The sequence below is a fragment of the Camelus bactrianus genome, chromosome 2, assembly GCF_048773025.1.
Source record: "Camelus bactrianus isolate YW-2024 breed Bactrian camel chromosome 2, ASM4877302v1, whole genome shotgun sequence".
Lineage (NCBI taxonomy): Eukaryota > Metazoa > Chordata > Mammalia > Artiodactyla > Camelidae > Camelus > Camelus bactrianus.
This window is the reverse complement of record NC_133540.1, coordinates 62392513-62408418: the sequence shown is the minus strand read 5'-3', so window position 1 is coordinate 62408418 and position 15906 is coordinate 62392513. Positions and strand designations below refer to the sequence as shown.

At 34.8% G+C, this 15906-nt stretch overlaps 1 protein-coding gene across 3 annotated transcripts in view; it reads left to right on the top strand.

Annotated features, from left to right (window-relative positions):
- Positions 1-15906, top strand: part of TET2 (tet methylcytosine dioxygenase 2) — a 123758-nt gene that overhangs the window by 16339 nt on the left and 91513 nt on the right. The window lies entirely within an intron of this gene.

Here is a 15906-nt window from a genome sequence, read left to right as displayed (position 1 = left end):
CTAGTGTGTTATTTAAATCTATGAATATGTTTCTGTTATATTCATTTGTTTTATTTTTTAGATTACACACATCAGTGAAAACATACAGTATTAGTCTTTGTCTGGCTGACATATTTCACTAAGCATAATACCCTCTAGGTCCATCTACATTGTTGCAAATGGCAAAATTTCATTCCTTTTTGTGGCTGAGTAATATTCCATCCCATCTGTCTGTCTGCACCACATCTTTATCCATTCACCTCTTGATGGGGATTTAGGTTGCTTTCATATTTTAGCTATTGTAAATAGTGTTCCTGTGCTTTGTTGTTGTTGTTCTTGATAGAAGAAATATGTTTTCATCATATTGCAGTGATTTTTCAAATTTCTTAATTATACCACTTGGTGAATGAAATATATGTTCTTCTTAAGGTCATTCCTTCTCTGTGCTCTCTGATTATTCTGATAAAGTTCCTTCTCATTATTCTCCTGGTTAGGTCCTTTATTGCTTTAGTCCCATGTTTTTCTCTGTATCTGATTCTTTTTTTTTTTTTTTTCCCTTTTCAGTGATGTATGTCCCCAAGTTATTTTATTTCCAGAAATGGTGCATGGGATGAAAACTAAGTCCTTGCATGTCCAGGCGCATTAAATTTTTCTCAGAGTTAATTGATTAAATAATGGTATGTAGGATTCCTGGTTCAAAGTAATTTTCCCTCAGAACTTGGGGGACATTGGCACATTGCTGTCCTTCATCCAGTGTTGCTTATGAGATATCTGATGTTAATATGATTCATCTTTTTTAGATAACTTTGTTTTAAAGTGCTTATTTTGATCTTTTTATCTCCACCAGAAAATTAAAAGCTCAAAGGAATATCTGAGTCCAAATATATCTAGTCATAACTTTTTAAATGCCTCCTTCCCAACATTAAATGATCCTGTACAATCTAGGGGAAAAGTGCCTTTATTCAGCTTTAGGAGCTTTTTCTGTTTTACCTCTTATTATTTATTCTGCTTTATTTTTTTTTTTCCTGTCTGTCTTTATGTAACTTACATTAATTCAACATTAGGCTTCCTCAATTTATTTTTCTTGTTTATTAAATTTCTTCTCATATTTTCCACCTGTTTTCTCTCTATATTTTATTTTCTCAACTCTTTTGATTTTTTTTTATGTTAACAATTGAATTTTACCTTCCAAAAAGTCTTATACCTTCTGATTGATTCGTTTTAATGACAGCCTGTATGTGGCTCAAATTCTATGGAATGAATTAAATTTGCAGAAAAATTAGAGAAACAAAGGAGTTAGATTCTATCCTAACAATCTCTACAAAACAATGCAACCAACTTTCAAAAATGTTTGTATACACTGTATAGTATGTAAATAGATAATATATACATGTATTTATAGTTTTACTGGTACTTTATTTCTGCTCCTTTCAAAGATAATAGTAGTAGTAGAGTCCATTACAGACTAATTTTCAAAACTTGATGCGTGGCTTTGCTTAGTAAGCCCTTCATATCCCCACCATGCTTCAGCCTTATAATCCCCAGGCTTAGTCTGTAATTGTGCTTATTAATCCTAACAGTAGAGATTCATTCATTGCAGATCTAAGGTGTGACTGACTAGCTAATTTCTGGGTCCTTGAGGACACTTTGCTCATCTTCTATCTTTTACTTACTTTGCTGCTCAGTACCAGGTACTAGAAAATAAGAAAAGGAGGTACAATTTAAATTTCATCGTTTTGCTCTGCTTAGGGATCTTTAAAAATAAATGCAATATCCATAAAGGTATAATGTTTTTCTGAGACCCCACTTCCCTAACTTCAGGGAATGAAGGGAACATTAGAAACAACAGGTAAAATATTCAACCCCTCAAAGTTTGTTGACTCTAGCTTTGAAACACGTCCATAATTTGACCATTTCCCACCATTCCACCATTTCCACACTCTTGCAAGCCACTGTCATGTTTAACTTTGAGTCCTGCAGTGTCATCCTAATGGGTCACCCTGCTTCTGGTTTGCATTCCCTTCCTCACCTCACTGTGATCTTTTACCCAACCAAGAAATTCAAGTGATCATTTAAAAATTAAGCCAGATCATGCGTCCTCTTCTGTTTAAAGCCATCAGTGGATCCCCACATACTCAAGAGTAAAAGCCGAAGTCCTTTCCATGGCCTATGAGGTCTCAGATGATCTGGCCAATGTTTATGTTTCTGATTCCATTTCTTGCCACTCTTTTTTCTACCTCACTCTCATCTCCATGGCTTTCTTGCTGTCCCAGGAACCAGATGAGCATCCTCTTTCCTCCAGGTATTGCACTTGCTGTTTTCTCTTCCTGGAACAGCCTTTGTCTAGATATCCACATGTGTTGCTTCTTCCCTTCCTTCTAATCTCTCCTTGAGTGTTAGTTTTACAAGGACAAGTTCCAGAACCATTTAACAGAACTGCCACACTTTACCTTGTCTCATTTTCTTTCACTAGGATTTTTTTTTTTTTTTTTTTTTGGTCACTTGGCAGAGTATTTGTTTCTGCTTTTGAAAATAAATTGTTCATTGTCTGCTCCCCCCAGGAGATGTGAGTTCCGTGAGAACAAGGGCATTGTTTGGGTCACATGTAGCCTCAGCACCTACAACAGTGGCTGGCACATGGCAGGCACTGAATACATATTTGGTGAATGTATGGGTGAATGAAATGGTGGGAAAAAAAGGCAATGATATAATTTTAACTTCACTATTCTTTGTGTTTTTTTCCTCCTGATTCCTCCCCATCAGAAGTTGAAGATAAACAAATACATACATTCAGCACACATGGGTGGAATTAGCCTTTCAGATCCACATGGCATAGCTGAGATAGTCTCCCAGGAATTTCTAGGGCCAAGGAAACATTTGTAGCTAAAATATCATACATATTGGCAACTGTAGTTTTTTTCTGATGTTGTTATAATTGGATAGTATTTCAGTTACATTATGTATTTAAAAGGCTACTTCAAAATATAAACATTGGAGGTGGGGCTACAGGCTCAGTGATAGAGTATAGGTCCTAGGTTCAATCCCCAGTGCCTCCATTAAGAAGGAAAAAGCCATAAAAGATTTTAAAAAATAAAGAAACTTAAAAATATAAAAACACTATTTGAGAAGCTACCTTAAGTTTTAAACAACTAATTTATAAATAGACTTTTGGACTCAAACCTCCTGAAAGATGAGCAATGCTTATGTTCTTCTTTCTGCTTCCTTTCTCTCAGTTGTGTGGTTACAACTTCCTTCTAGCTAGCAGAAATGACACTGTTTTCAGTATCTCTTAGCATCTACCATCATGATGAGATAATATCATTTAAAATATTAGTTCTGAATTCAAGTGTCCTTGACATCTAGTTCATAGTGGAAAATAGTTATAGACAGATGATTCGTCAATGCGAATTTTCCAAAGGTTTTGAAACACCTTCTTTATTCATTAAAAAAAAGGGGGTGTGCTTAATGTAAAGCCACAGTGTTTTGAGTGCATTTTTATTTCACTATTGCTTTTATTACTAAAGGTTCAAAATGTAGTAGAATTTGAGTGTGATTTGTAAGTTTCATGGTGGGAGTTGTATTTCTGTTTTGTTTAAAGTGTTATTGCCATTGTCTAGCACAGTGAGTGGAACATTGTAAGCCCACAATAGATATTTGTTGAATGTAGACCAACAGTTGTAGAGAATTGTGATTCCAAAGATTTAGTAGCATAAAAAACCCATATGATTAATATTCTACTTGATGCTAGTGAAATGAAGTACAAACTGATAGAGTAGTTCTTTCTACTCTTCTTCCAAATACAGAGGATTTTCTGTAATCAGAAGAATTGACTTAATTTTTTTTATTGACATAATAGTATGTAACCACATAGCCAGGTAACAGAAGCCAGTAGTCACTCACAGTGTAACTCACTGAGGTATCTTCTGAAATCTTTAAATTCTATACAAGTACCACCAAGGTACAACTCTTGAGCTACAACTGTTTCTTGATAAAGGATGCTGGTTCTTGCTGCCAGTGTTGTATTTGACCATTTGGGGTGACCTACAGAAATAGAGTGGATTCTTTCTTCTGGACTGCATTATTCATTTTCATATGCATGTCTTTACCTGTTTTGAAAGTCTGTTTTCTTATCTTTTTCCAAGGCTTATCACCTTCATATGTCCAAAGCATGCACTTCTCAGACAGGCCAAACAGGATCAGTACATATTTGGTATTGCAAAAATGCATGTTGAGTTCAAATGAGTTCTTGGGCTTTTCATGTGAGGCTGGGCAGGAAGTTTATTACTATTTTCTCATTTTTAAATAAAGAACTTGGACAAGATAGTATTTTCTGAAATTTCACAGAACTTCAAATTAGAATTTGAACTTCAAAATATATACACACACATGACTACTGCAGCATATCGCAGATTTTAAGTAAGTATGTTTCATTGCATTTTATAAGTGACTTTCTCATTTCCTTTCAAAGAAAAAAATAGTATTATATTCAAACACCTTTATGCTTATGAGAAATATTTCAGAACTGTGAAGGTTGAATTCAGGGTTCCTTATAGATTGTTTTAAACTTTCTGCAGTATCATAATGTGAAAGAGCAGAGAGAAAAGTTACTTTGGTCTTATTTCCATAAACCAAACTAAATATCCCTTGAGGGAAGAGATGTTGTGAAAAAGAATCTTGCTTCTCAGACCTCTTAAGAATATAGATTTTGTTCTTAAGAAGTTCACTCCTGCATGCCAATACAAAGGATAAAAAGTTTGCCCATCTTTAATCCCCAAAGAAAAATGTTCATAAAATTGCTATTGACTGTGTACAGTTTATTAAAGTGATAAGTTCCTAGATTAATCTTTTAAGAAAATTTCTATTATTGAAAAGCTTGAGATACCAATGAGTCATTTTAGTAAGTAAAGGAAATAGTCTAGTTTTGAAAATGACAGATTTGCTACAAGAATGCAAAGTTGGTGAGTAGGAAATTCAAAGAAATTTGCTGATTTATTTTCTCTGCTATGTGAATACAAAAGCCCATTTATTCAGATATTAATTACATGGTAAATTAAAACATCTTTGAAAGCAGCCTAATATCCTTAGGGGAGCTCCTCTTAAACTGGAGTATGAACAGGGTCTAATTTAACAGAGGTTAGTATTGCTTGGGAAAAATCTTGAGACTTATTTAGGACTTCAATTTAACAAAATATTGACTGAGGGTAGATGTATACATGGAAATATAAAACACTGTATCCATGCCTGTAAAAATAATGTACATCATTTCTTAATAGTAGGTAGCAATGACTTCAAAAGACCATAGGTCACCCTGTAAACATACACATTGAAAAATTATTGTAAACATGAGCTAATATGCTAATCCTATTTTCACCCAGAACCTCAATTTGTTCTGTAACTATACTGCATGTACAAATAAAAATTTAAGAGTATCAAAGAGTTAGAAAAAGGCTAATGTTTGTATACATATAATCTTGGTAAGCCTACACCTTATTTGAGAGGCCTTAAAAGATATTTCACCAGTGTCTTCTTCTAAAAACTTTATTTGTACATTGTAAAAGTTCTTTTTGAGAAGCAGCTCACTGTGATCACAGAATTTTTAGTCATCAGTATTTCCAAATACATATTTTGAAAAGAAGACTTGATATATTACTAGAAAGACATCTGGTTAAAAGTTTTTTTAAAAGATCTTAAAACAAAACAAACAAAACCTGAGGTTTTTGATTTCCAGTCCAGCATGTAAGGAGCTTACCATCCTAACGAGTGTAAAAAGCTGAACAAACTGAAAAATCAACAACTCCTCTTCGCTTCATCAGAGAAGTCAGGTCACAGGGCAAACCACTGCTCCCAAAATTGGAGAGACAAGCGCCATATCCAGAGAATCATAAACTTGTTGGGGCAGAATCCTATGTGTAGAAACGTCCACAGGAACCAGTGCTATGGTGGGAAAAACCTGAACTGTAATTAGCAAATCACTGGAGGTTCAATGTGGATAAAAGTCACGGAGTAGAAAACTCCAGGGGAACCCAGCTGCCGTAGGGAGGACTGCACACTTTTGCGAGTTTTACCTCCAGGAGCTCTGCCAGCTCCTCACAGTAAATATTAGAGGAAAATCCCCTTGTACTTCTGACAGGGTCAGGGAAAAAGGAATGATTTTGAACTATGCCAGAGCATTCTGTTCTTCTTGACAAGGCCTGCCCTCGAAGGAAATGGTTTTACTAGAGCCTAAAATACCTGGGTAAGAGAAATTGCCAACTCCAGATCCCCCTAACCTTCTAAGTGGGAAGAGAGAATTAAACCAGAAATCAACAACAAAAAGGCCATTGAAAGATCCCCAAATACTTGGAGATTTAACAACATAATTTGAATAACACACAGGTCAAGGAAGGAATCTCAAGGAAAATACAAAAAATATTTTGAACTAAAAGAAAATGAAAATACAGCTTACCAAAACATTTTACAATGTGGTGAATACAATGCTTGGAGGGAAGTTTATAGCACTGAATACATATATTATGGAATGAAAAATTTTAAATCAATAATCTAACCTCTCATTTTAGGAAACTAGACAATGAAGAGCAAATTAAATCCAAAGTAAGCAGGAGAAAATAAAAATTAGAGGAGAAATCAATGAAATTGAAAACAGAAAATCAACAGAGGAGACAGCACTATAGATCCCATGGACATTAGAAAGATAATAAAAGAATACAGTGAACAACTCTATCCCCACAAATTTGGTAACCTAGATGAAAAGGACTAATTTGTTGAAAGGCACAATCTACCAAAGCTCACAGAAGAATTAAATAATTGGAATAGGCCTCTATTCATTAAGTAAATTGAATCAATAATTAACTTTCCAAAACAGAAAACACAAGGTTCCTATGGATTCAGTAGTGAATTCTATCAAACATTTAAGAAAGAAGTTTTTATCAGTTTTCTATAACCTCTTTCAGAGAATGGAAGCAGAGAGAATAGTTTCTAATTCATTCCATGAGGCCAGCATTATCCTAGTACCAAAACTAGACAAAAACACTACAGAAATGAAAACCAGAAAGATGTCTCAAGAATATTGATCCAGAAATCCCCAACAAAAAATGTTAGCAAGTCATATCCTTTGATGTATAAAAGGAATTTTACATCACAACCAAGTGGGATTTATGCCAGATATGGAAGGCTAGTTCAACATTCAAAAGTCAATTAATATAATTGATCACATTAATAGGCTAAAGAAGAAAAACACATTATTGTATCAATAGATGCAGAAAAGCATTTGACAAAATCCAACATCTATTTATGATAAAAACTTAGCAAACTAGGAATAGAAGGGAACTCACTCAACCTGATAGAGAACATCTACAAAAAACCTACATCTAATATCACACTTAATGGTGGGAAATTCTAAGTTCTCACTAAGATCAGGAACAAGGCAAGATGTCACCTTTCACTACTGCTTTCCAACAACATAGTATTGTAAGTTGTAGGTAATGCAGTAAGACAGGAAAAGGAAATAAAAGGTATCCAGATTGGAAAGGAAAAAGTAAAACCATCTTTGTTCCCAAATGATGTGATCTTCTATGTAGAAAATTTGAAATGACCAAACAAAAAAATATCATCTGCAACTAATAAGCAATTGTAGCAAAGTTGTAGGGTACAAGGTTAATGTACAAAAGTCCATCACCTTCTGAAATAGGTGAGGGAGATTAAGAGGTACAGACTTCAAGCTGCAAAATAAATGAGTCATGAGTATGAAATGTACAGTGTGGGGAATATAGTCAATAACTATGTAATATCTTTCTATGGTGATATATTGTAACTAGACTTAGTATGGTGGTCAGTGTGAGAGGTATATAAATATTGAATCACTGTATTGTGGAACGAGCTAACATAGTGTTGTAGGTCAATTATACTTTAAAATCAAGCAAAAAAACTCATAGAAAAAGATTTGTGGTTATGAGAGGTGGGGGGAGGGAGATTGAATGAAGGCAGTCAAAGTACAAACATCTAGTTCTAAGTACTAGGGATGTAATGTACAACATGATAAACATAATTAACACTGCTATATATTATATATTAAAGTTGTTAAGAGTAAATCCTAAGAGTTCTTATCACAAGAAGAAATTTTTTTTTAATTGAAATATAGTTAATTTATAATGTCAGTTTCAGGTGTGCAGCAAAGTGATTTAGCTATATCTTTTTTCAGATTATTTCCATTATAGGCTTAGATACTGAAGATTCCTGGGCTATACAGTAAATCCTTGTTGCTTATATATTTGACATACAGTAGTTTATATCTGTTAATCCCATACTCCTAATGTATCCCCCTCTCTCCCTTTCCCTTTTGGTAACCATGAATTTGTTTTCTATATGAGTCCTTTTCTGTTTTGTATATGGATTCATTTCTATTTTTTTTAGATTCTAAATATAAATGATATTATATAGTATTTATCTTTCTCTGTCTGATTTACATTACCTAGTATGATATACTCTAGGTCCATCCATGTTGCTGCAATGGCAATATTTTCTTTTTTTTTATAGCTGAATAACATTACATTTTGTGTGTGTGTGCGTGTGTGTGTCTACACTGCTGCTGTGAACATTGGAGTGCACGTATCTTTTCAAATTAGAGTTTTATCTTTTCAGGATATATTCAGGATCATATGGCAGCTCTATTTTTAGGTTTTTTGTTTGTTTGTTTGTTTTAAGGAACCTCCATACTGCTTTCCAATTGTCAACAGAAGAATTGGGTAGTGAAACTATTCTGTAATATACTATAAAGTGGATATATGTCCTTATATATCTGTCAAAACTCATAGAATGTACAATATCAAGAGTGAACCCTAATGTCAACTATGGACCTAGGGTGATAATGATGCGATAATGATGCGTCAGTGTAGGCTGCTCAGCTGTAACAAATGCACCACTTGGGAAAGGGATGTTCACAGTGGGGGGAGGTTATACATGTGTGTGGATGGAAGTATGGCAAACCACTGAACTTTCTGCTAAATTTTAGAGTGAACCTAAATCTGCTCTAAAAAGTAAATTTTAATTTTAAAAAATGTAAAGCAACCTGAAAAAACCATGAAAAGAAAATAAGCTAGACAGTAAGAGTATTTTCTGTTTCTCCTTTGGGTGGCTGCAGTGTTTCACTCCAAGTCCTCTATTGACACTTGGTTTTTCAACCTGAGGTTAAGGAAGTAACCTAATCTCCTTCTTAATTGACTCATAATCCTATTTGCAATGAACAGTTAGCACCAGTCCTTCATAAGAAAGGTGAGTGGAGGAGGGGTAGGGGTTGTTCACAAGGCCGTCAGCAGGCGAGCTTCACTCAGTGCCCATGAGACGTCAGAGGCTATGAGCCAAATTCATGTACCTACAGACTCTGTGCCTTTTCCCAGAGTATTGAAGATGAAAAAGTCTTGTTTGGTTTTATGTGAGGATTTCTCTCCTCATCACTCCTCAATAAATGAAGGATATATATCCTCTTCATTTAGGAAATGAGTGCTTATCATAGAAAGTTATATTTAGCCAGCTGTTACACTTAGATGATTTATGTCACCTCTGACCTGCTTTCTGATAAAGCATGACTTCATTCATGGCTCTGGAGATGACCTGTGTACAATGACCCGGCATAAACCTAGAGTGTTAAATCATTTTAGTGACAGTTGTTGGAGAGAAGATTGACATCCCACTCTGAGTGTCTGCAGTGAGGTTCTGTAAAGCAGCTGCATTCCTAGTGAGACCTGGTTAAGTTCATCCCAGTATTAGGTTCTTCGGTATTACTCATCTTTCTCAGAAGGAAAGAGGTTCTTCTAGCATGCAGAGTATCTGGCTTTTAATGGCTGCCAAGCTGAGAGAACATGCATATACTAGTGGTTGCTCATTTGTTTGTTTCCCTTCTCATCTTTTACTGACTCATTCTTGAAGGTTAGAGTATCTATGCCTTTCTGGTCAGCTGACAATTGACCTTTCTTAGATATGACACGCTTACATCTCCAAGTATAAGGAGTTAATGTTCCAGTTGTCATTTAGCTGCTCATCCCCTCAGAGTCCATGATGAATCAAGACATCTAGTATTGATTTCCACAGCCTGTCAGCCTGAGTCAGCTTGGCCCAAAAGGCTTTCCCCAGACATCCTTCTCTAAAGGCAGAGTCACCTGCTCCTTTTTTCCCCAAACTCCAAGCTCAATGATGGTTTTGAAATGGTGATTTTAGTCTTTCACTGTCTAAAAATACTGCCACACATTCCAAAACCTCAGTCATTAATACATAGATGAAAGTAACATGTTCTCACATTCCTGCTCTCATACTTGCACATGTATAAAATATGTGCACACATGTTCTGTAATTACTGAGCTCTTTTGTTTTAAAATATATAGTTTCTTTGTTTTACAAGGGAGCTAGCTTATATTGATTTATTTTAGAGCTTAGTTTTTACACTCTGGGATATCATGACACTCCAAAAAAAAAAAAAAAGTTCTGAAATTTAAATATTCTCCACCATTTACCTGTCTATCCCATCATCACAAATAGTATTTTACATTTTTATTGATATTGCCCTTATTGTCATTCTTTATAACTCCAGTCTTCATATTTATTCCTCTGTGTTCAAGTTGCTTTCCCTACCTCCTGTCCTACTTTAATTTTCATTCCTCGCTTGCCTCTACCAAAGTAAGTTTAAAAATAGCCTCTGGTGCCATTAATCATTATTATTATGCTCATTTCTATTTCTACCTAGAATGTTTTAAAGCCCTTAACAAAGTTTCCATTATTCAGTCCTCCTTTCTAAGCTATGACCTGTGTACTCTTTGGCCAAGTCTTTATGTTATTTTCCTTTTTGGAGTGTATGTTGTGTGTGTGTGTTTCTGTGTGGTCATGGTTTATAAACTCTCAAATTAGTCACAATTACTATTCTTTCAGAGGAGTTTTTTCTTCTTGGGAGTTTCTCGATGATTTTCACTTTGTCATGTGATGAAAAATGTGTGACAAAGAACTGTAGCAAAATAGTACTTTCCTACTTGCTTGCACTCTTCCGTTTTAGACGAACTGGTAGTTGACAACCAACTCTTCTATTATTTTGGTTTCTACAACACTGAGGTTGCTAGGTGATTTTAATCCCTTTCAACAAGAGAACAGTCAACAACAACAATAAATTCCTGTTCTCTTGATATTTGTATATTTCACCTAGAAGAAGTAGCAAATAAAAAATGATATAAAGCATTTTTTTAAATGTGCAGTTCTATATGGACCACATCCTACATCTCTGGAACATGGCATCACATACTTTTTAATTATGCTGCCATTTCCTCAACATTATGATCTGCTTGTTCTTAAGAAATCAACTTCTAAGCAATGGTAGGTGTACTCCACCTCCAGGAAATATTTGAAAATCCATTTTAATTTGAAAATGATAATTTTACGAAAATACTATATCGAAATTTTGTTATTAAAGTATCTATTTGGATTTCTCAGTTATTTATATGACTTCCAGTCTTAAGTGTGATCGAATATACAGCTACTTATACTAAACATTTTCTTTATTTAGGGAAAAGTGTATTTACATTCTGTCATCCTGGTCATGACCTGAAAGTTTAACCTTGTATTTTAGTTTTTAAATAAGTTAAAAAGTCACAAACATTTTACATAATTTTCATGTATAATTTTAAAAATTAAAAAGAACCTTTCATCTTTAAGTTTTATTACTTCCATCAAATTTTCTTCATGATGTTTCTTTCTAGCTGCTGCCAAAGTTAATAGTTACATTTTCTCTAATAACAAGCGGTATTTTAACAATTGCTGAATGCCTTTTTAAAAAAACTCCCTTATTTAAGATTCATACAAGCAACCAGAGTTGGTATGCAGCAGGAAAACATGAGTGTGGCTGTGCTGATGGTTGCTGAAATATTTCTGAGGTAGCCAGAGAATTCTGCTGCACTAAGATACTGTAGCTCCCGCTCCATGACTCCCTGGACCTCCCCACAATCCTGCAGCTAAAATAATAATGTGTGGCCCGTAGGTGGCCCCTAGGACCTTCCTCCCTCACTATGACCCATGTTTGACGTGCCAGCTGTTAAATATTTTGATTACCACTCATGTATAGCAAGAGGGTCATAATTTATTTATCTTAACTTGATGTTTTTAGGAATACCTTATGGTACAAATATTTTCTGTCATGTTAGTGACACTTCCCATTTTGTAAAATGCATAATTTGTCTTTTAACAATCCAGGTAAAAAGTAAACATAACTAGAGTTTTCCTAAATATTCTGAAATATTTTCTATGTACTTTAAGGAGAAAGATAAAATTAGAATCTTTGGGAAATTTGTGTTTTCCAGTCACCTTCCTTTGCCTTTTTATTGGAAGTAAAGTTTGATGAAATTTCCTTGTTTACATTTTTAGAATGAAAAATGTAGACAGTATTATAACTGAAGTAATATTGGTTTTAAAAAATAGTGATGTATCAAACATTGGCAGTTTTATAGTATAAAATTTCATTTTATACACAGTTTGTTATCAAGCATTAGAGATGTTCTCACTGATCCTTTGGTGTTCGTATTGATGTTATTAATGTACTGGCTTTAAGCCTTAGTTCATATGACTTGCAGCATCCTTGCAGAGGGTATTCTTTGGGCTATAAATAACTTATATAATAATCAATGATTAAAAATTCATTCTTGAAAAATTATTCTTTACTCCTCATCTATCTTAAAGAAATGGTAAGGTGGGGTTAATGTACACCTAGTAATTTCCCTAAAATGTAGGAATAATGAATTCATCTTTAAAATATCTTGGTTAATGTTATAGATTTGAAGCAGTTTTTTGTAAAGCTCTCACAGTCTACCATGTTATTGATCCTCTATCTATGGCTGTTAAAAGTGGATGTAGCTGTTCAATCTAAATGAACCATAGTAGTAGCCTCATTACTCTGAAAAATTTAATATGTCACCTCATAATATTGTATTACCAAATCTAAAGGCACAGGATACTTATCGTAGAAGAATTTTTTTGAACTCAGTAAGCATTGTGGCTATTAGTTTACAGTTACCTTAAATTATAGTACAATTGAAGGATTATTCGTTGTAAAAGTTTTAATACTGAATGAGTTTATTTATTTATTGCCTTTTTAAAAACACATTTATCATAGTATGTTTCCTGTACAGTAAAGTATACATATTTCAAATGTATAATTTGATGAATTTTGATAGATGTAATACTGAATGAGTATATTTAAATTGGGATAATCCTACCAGTATAATTTTGCTTGTGTTTTTACACTGTATTTATCTGTGTAATAACTCTTTTTCTTATACATGTATTTGTTCCATCTGTATCGAATTAGATGGTATCTAAGTCATAGAATCATAATGCCTTAAACGCCATAAAGTCTGGTTTGGGAAGAGATAATACAATTCGACATATTATAGACTTCTCTAATCCTCAGTTTCTTTAAGTGCTTGGCTCAAGGTCATGCTGCTGTGGAGGATTAGCGGCAGAATTAGAACCTGAGCTGGAGTTATTCTTTGGTTATCTCTCTTACCTTCCTACTTCCATAGTTTGCTTATTTGTTTATGGGTGAGAGTTACAGATGAGAAGTTTCTTCTGAGATTCAGCTCGAAACCTAGCTCCTAACAGAAACGTTGTCCTGCAGTCAGCCATTTAAATACAGTCACCAATAATGAAAGTTCCTTGTGTGGAGAAAAAGGAAATAACAGATGAACTACTGAAATCAGGGCACACACTTTTCTTCACCTCTTTCCTCTTCTTTGCCCTCTTCTTCTCCTCCACTACATGGAATTTCTAGAGGAGATCCCCAAAATGCTTGGATGTTGGGAATGGCAATTCTGTTGCAGAGAATTATGTTTCCTGTTTTAGTGGATGAAAAATAAACTATATCCTCTACTGGCTTTTCAGAGTTAAGACACTGGGCACACCTCCACTTGCTTATGATAGCCTTGTCTCTGACCAAAGAGGTCAAATATTGGCAAGTGTTAAGAGTGTCACAGAAATGTTTGCTTTTCACACTATGGAAAACAATTCCTTTAAAAACTACAAATAGAGTTACCATTTGATCCAGCAATTCCACTCCTGGGCATATATCCAGAAAAGACAAAAACTCTAATTAAAGAAGATACATGCATCCCATTGTTCATAGTAGCACTGTTCACAATAGCTGAGACATGGAAGCAACCTAAATGTTTATCAACAGATGAATGCAAAAAGATGTGATATATTATGTGTATATATGGATGTGTGTATACACACACACACACACACACACACACACACACACACACACAATGGAGTATTACTCAGCCATAAAAAATGAAACATTGCCATTTGCAGCAACATGGAGGGGCCTAGAGATGATCATACTAAGTGAAGTAAGTCAGGTAGAGAAAGACAGATATTACATGATATCACTTATATGTGAAATCTAAAATAATAATAATAATAATACAAATGAACTTATTTACAAAACAGAGGCAAACTCACAAAGAAAACAAACTTACAGTTACCAAAGGGGAAAGGGGAAGGGGAGGGATAAATTAGGAGTATGAGATTAATATATACACACTGCTATACTTAAAATAGATAAACAACAAGGATTTACTGTATAGCACATGAAACTATATTCAGTATCTTGTAATGAAAAAGAATATGAAGCCATACACCTGAAACGAACAGGATATTATAAATCAACTCTAGGTAAATAAGAAAAAGTTTGCATTTCAGATGCAAGAATTTACATGTACTTTTTCTGCTTGAATTTTACTCAGTATGTTCTTTTACTGTGGATTTGCCATCTTGGTTTTTAAAAAATATCTACTCCCTCATAACTTTTGTTTCTGGGAGGTATGTAAATGGATCTGGTAATATATTCACAGTGTCCAGTGAATTTATACCTGTACCTCTACATTTCTGTGTTTGGTTCTTAATTTCTTTGTGCAATGGAAATGCTATGTCAGTTTATAACTGCTGCCTAATATTTCAGCTTCGTTTGGCAATTTTAGTTCTGTAAAGGCTGTTCATTAGAAGCAAGCTTGTCTGGTGTGTGTGTGTGTGTGTGTATGCATATATACACATACACACATATTTTATCTTAGTGGAATTTGTTCTGTAAATGCTTACTGAATGTTTCTTTGGAGTCACCACTTTGTCTTAGGAAGCACAGAGAGTAAATATGTATAAGGATTTCCTTTAGTTTTCCTCTTAGATCTTTAACTACTGTAGTGATTTTTTTTTAAGCATTAATAGAACAGCCCATTGCTGCCAAGTAGCCGACATCCTGAAATAGCACTTCCCTTTGGGCACCTTACAGTTGGGATCATTTACTTGTGGAGAGAGGGAGCGAGATGGGTAGAGAATGAGCATGTGTATGTGCTTGTGCGTGGTGGGGGCTGGGGAGAAGGGCAGAGGAGAACTGACTCCTGGGGATGTCCTGCTGAGGTCAGTAACCTGCTGTTCAGGGAACTTCCAGTCTGACCCCATTTAGACCTGGAGGAGGATCACATGGACAGGGAAGCAGCATGACAGCAGGAAGGAAACACCCATTGCTGGGAAGCTTTGAAGAGACCTGCAATGAGGGGGGACGAATAGCGCACACGGGAAAGGAAGGACTAGATCCAGCAGATTAAACATAGTGCCCTGTTTGTGATGGAAGTATTTAATGACTTGATCAGTGGAGGATCCATCGACTGAAAGGAGAATGTATTGAAGGCCCCAAAGGAAGATGTTTGCACACAATGAATAGCAGGCATTGATATATATGCATGTCTATAGGTAGAGTAACTGGTTTGTAAAGAGAAGTTTTGTTTCATTTTTGAAGGAAAATATCCGCTTCTAGGGTTTGAAATATAGAATAACTTACCTTTCACCAAACTGAAATGTATTCTTCATCGACTCTCCTACAAGCTGGTGGAGGCTGTGAAGCAC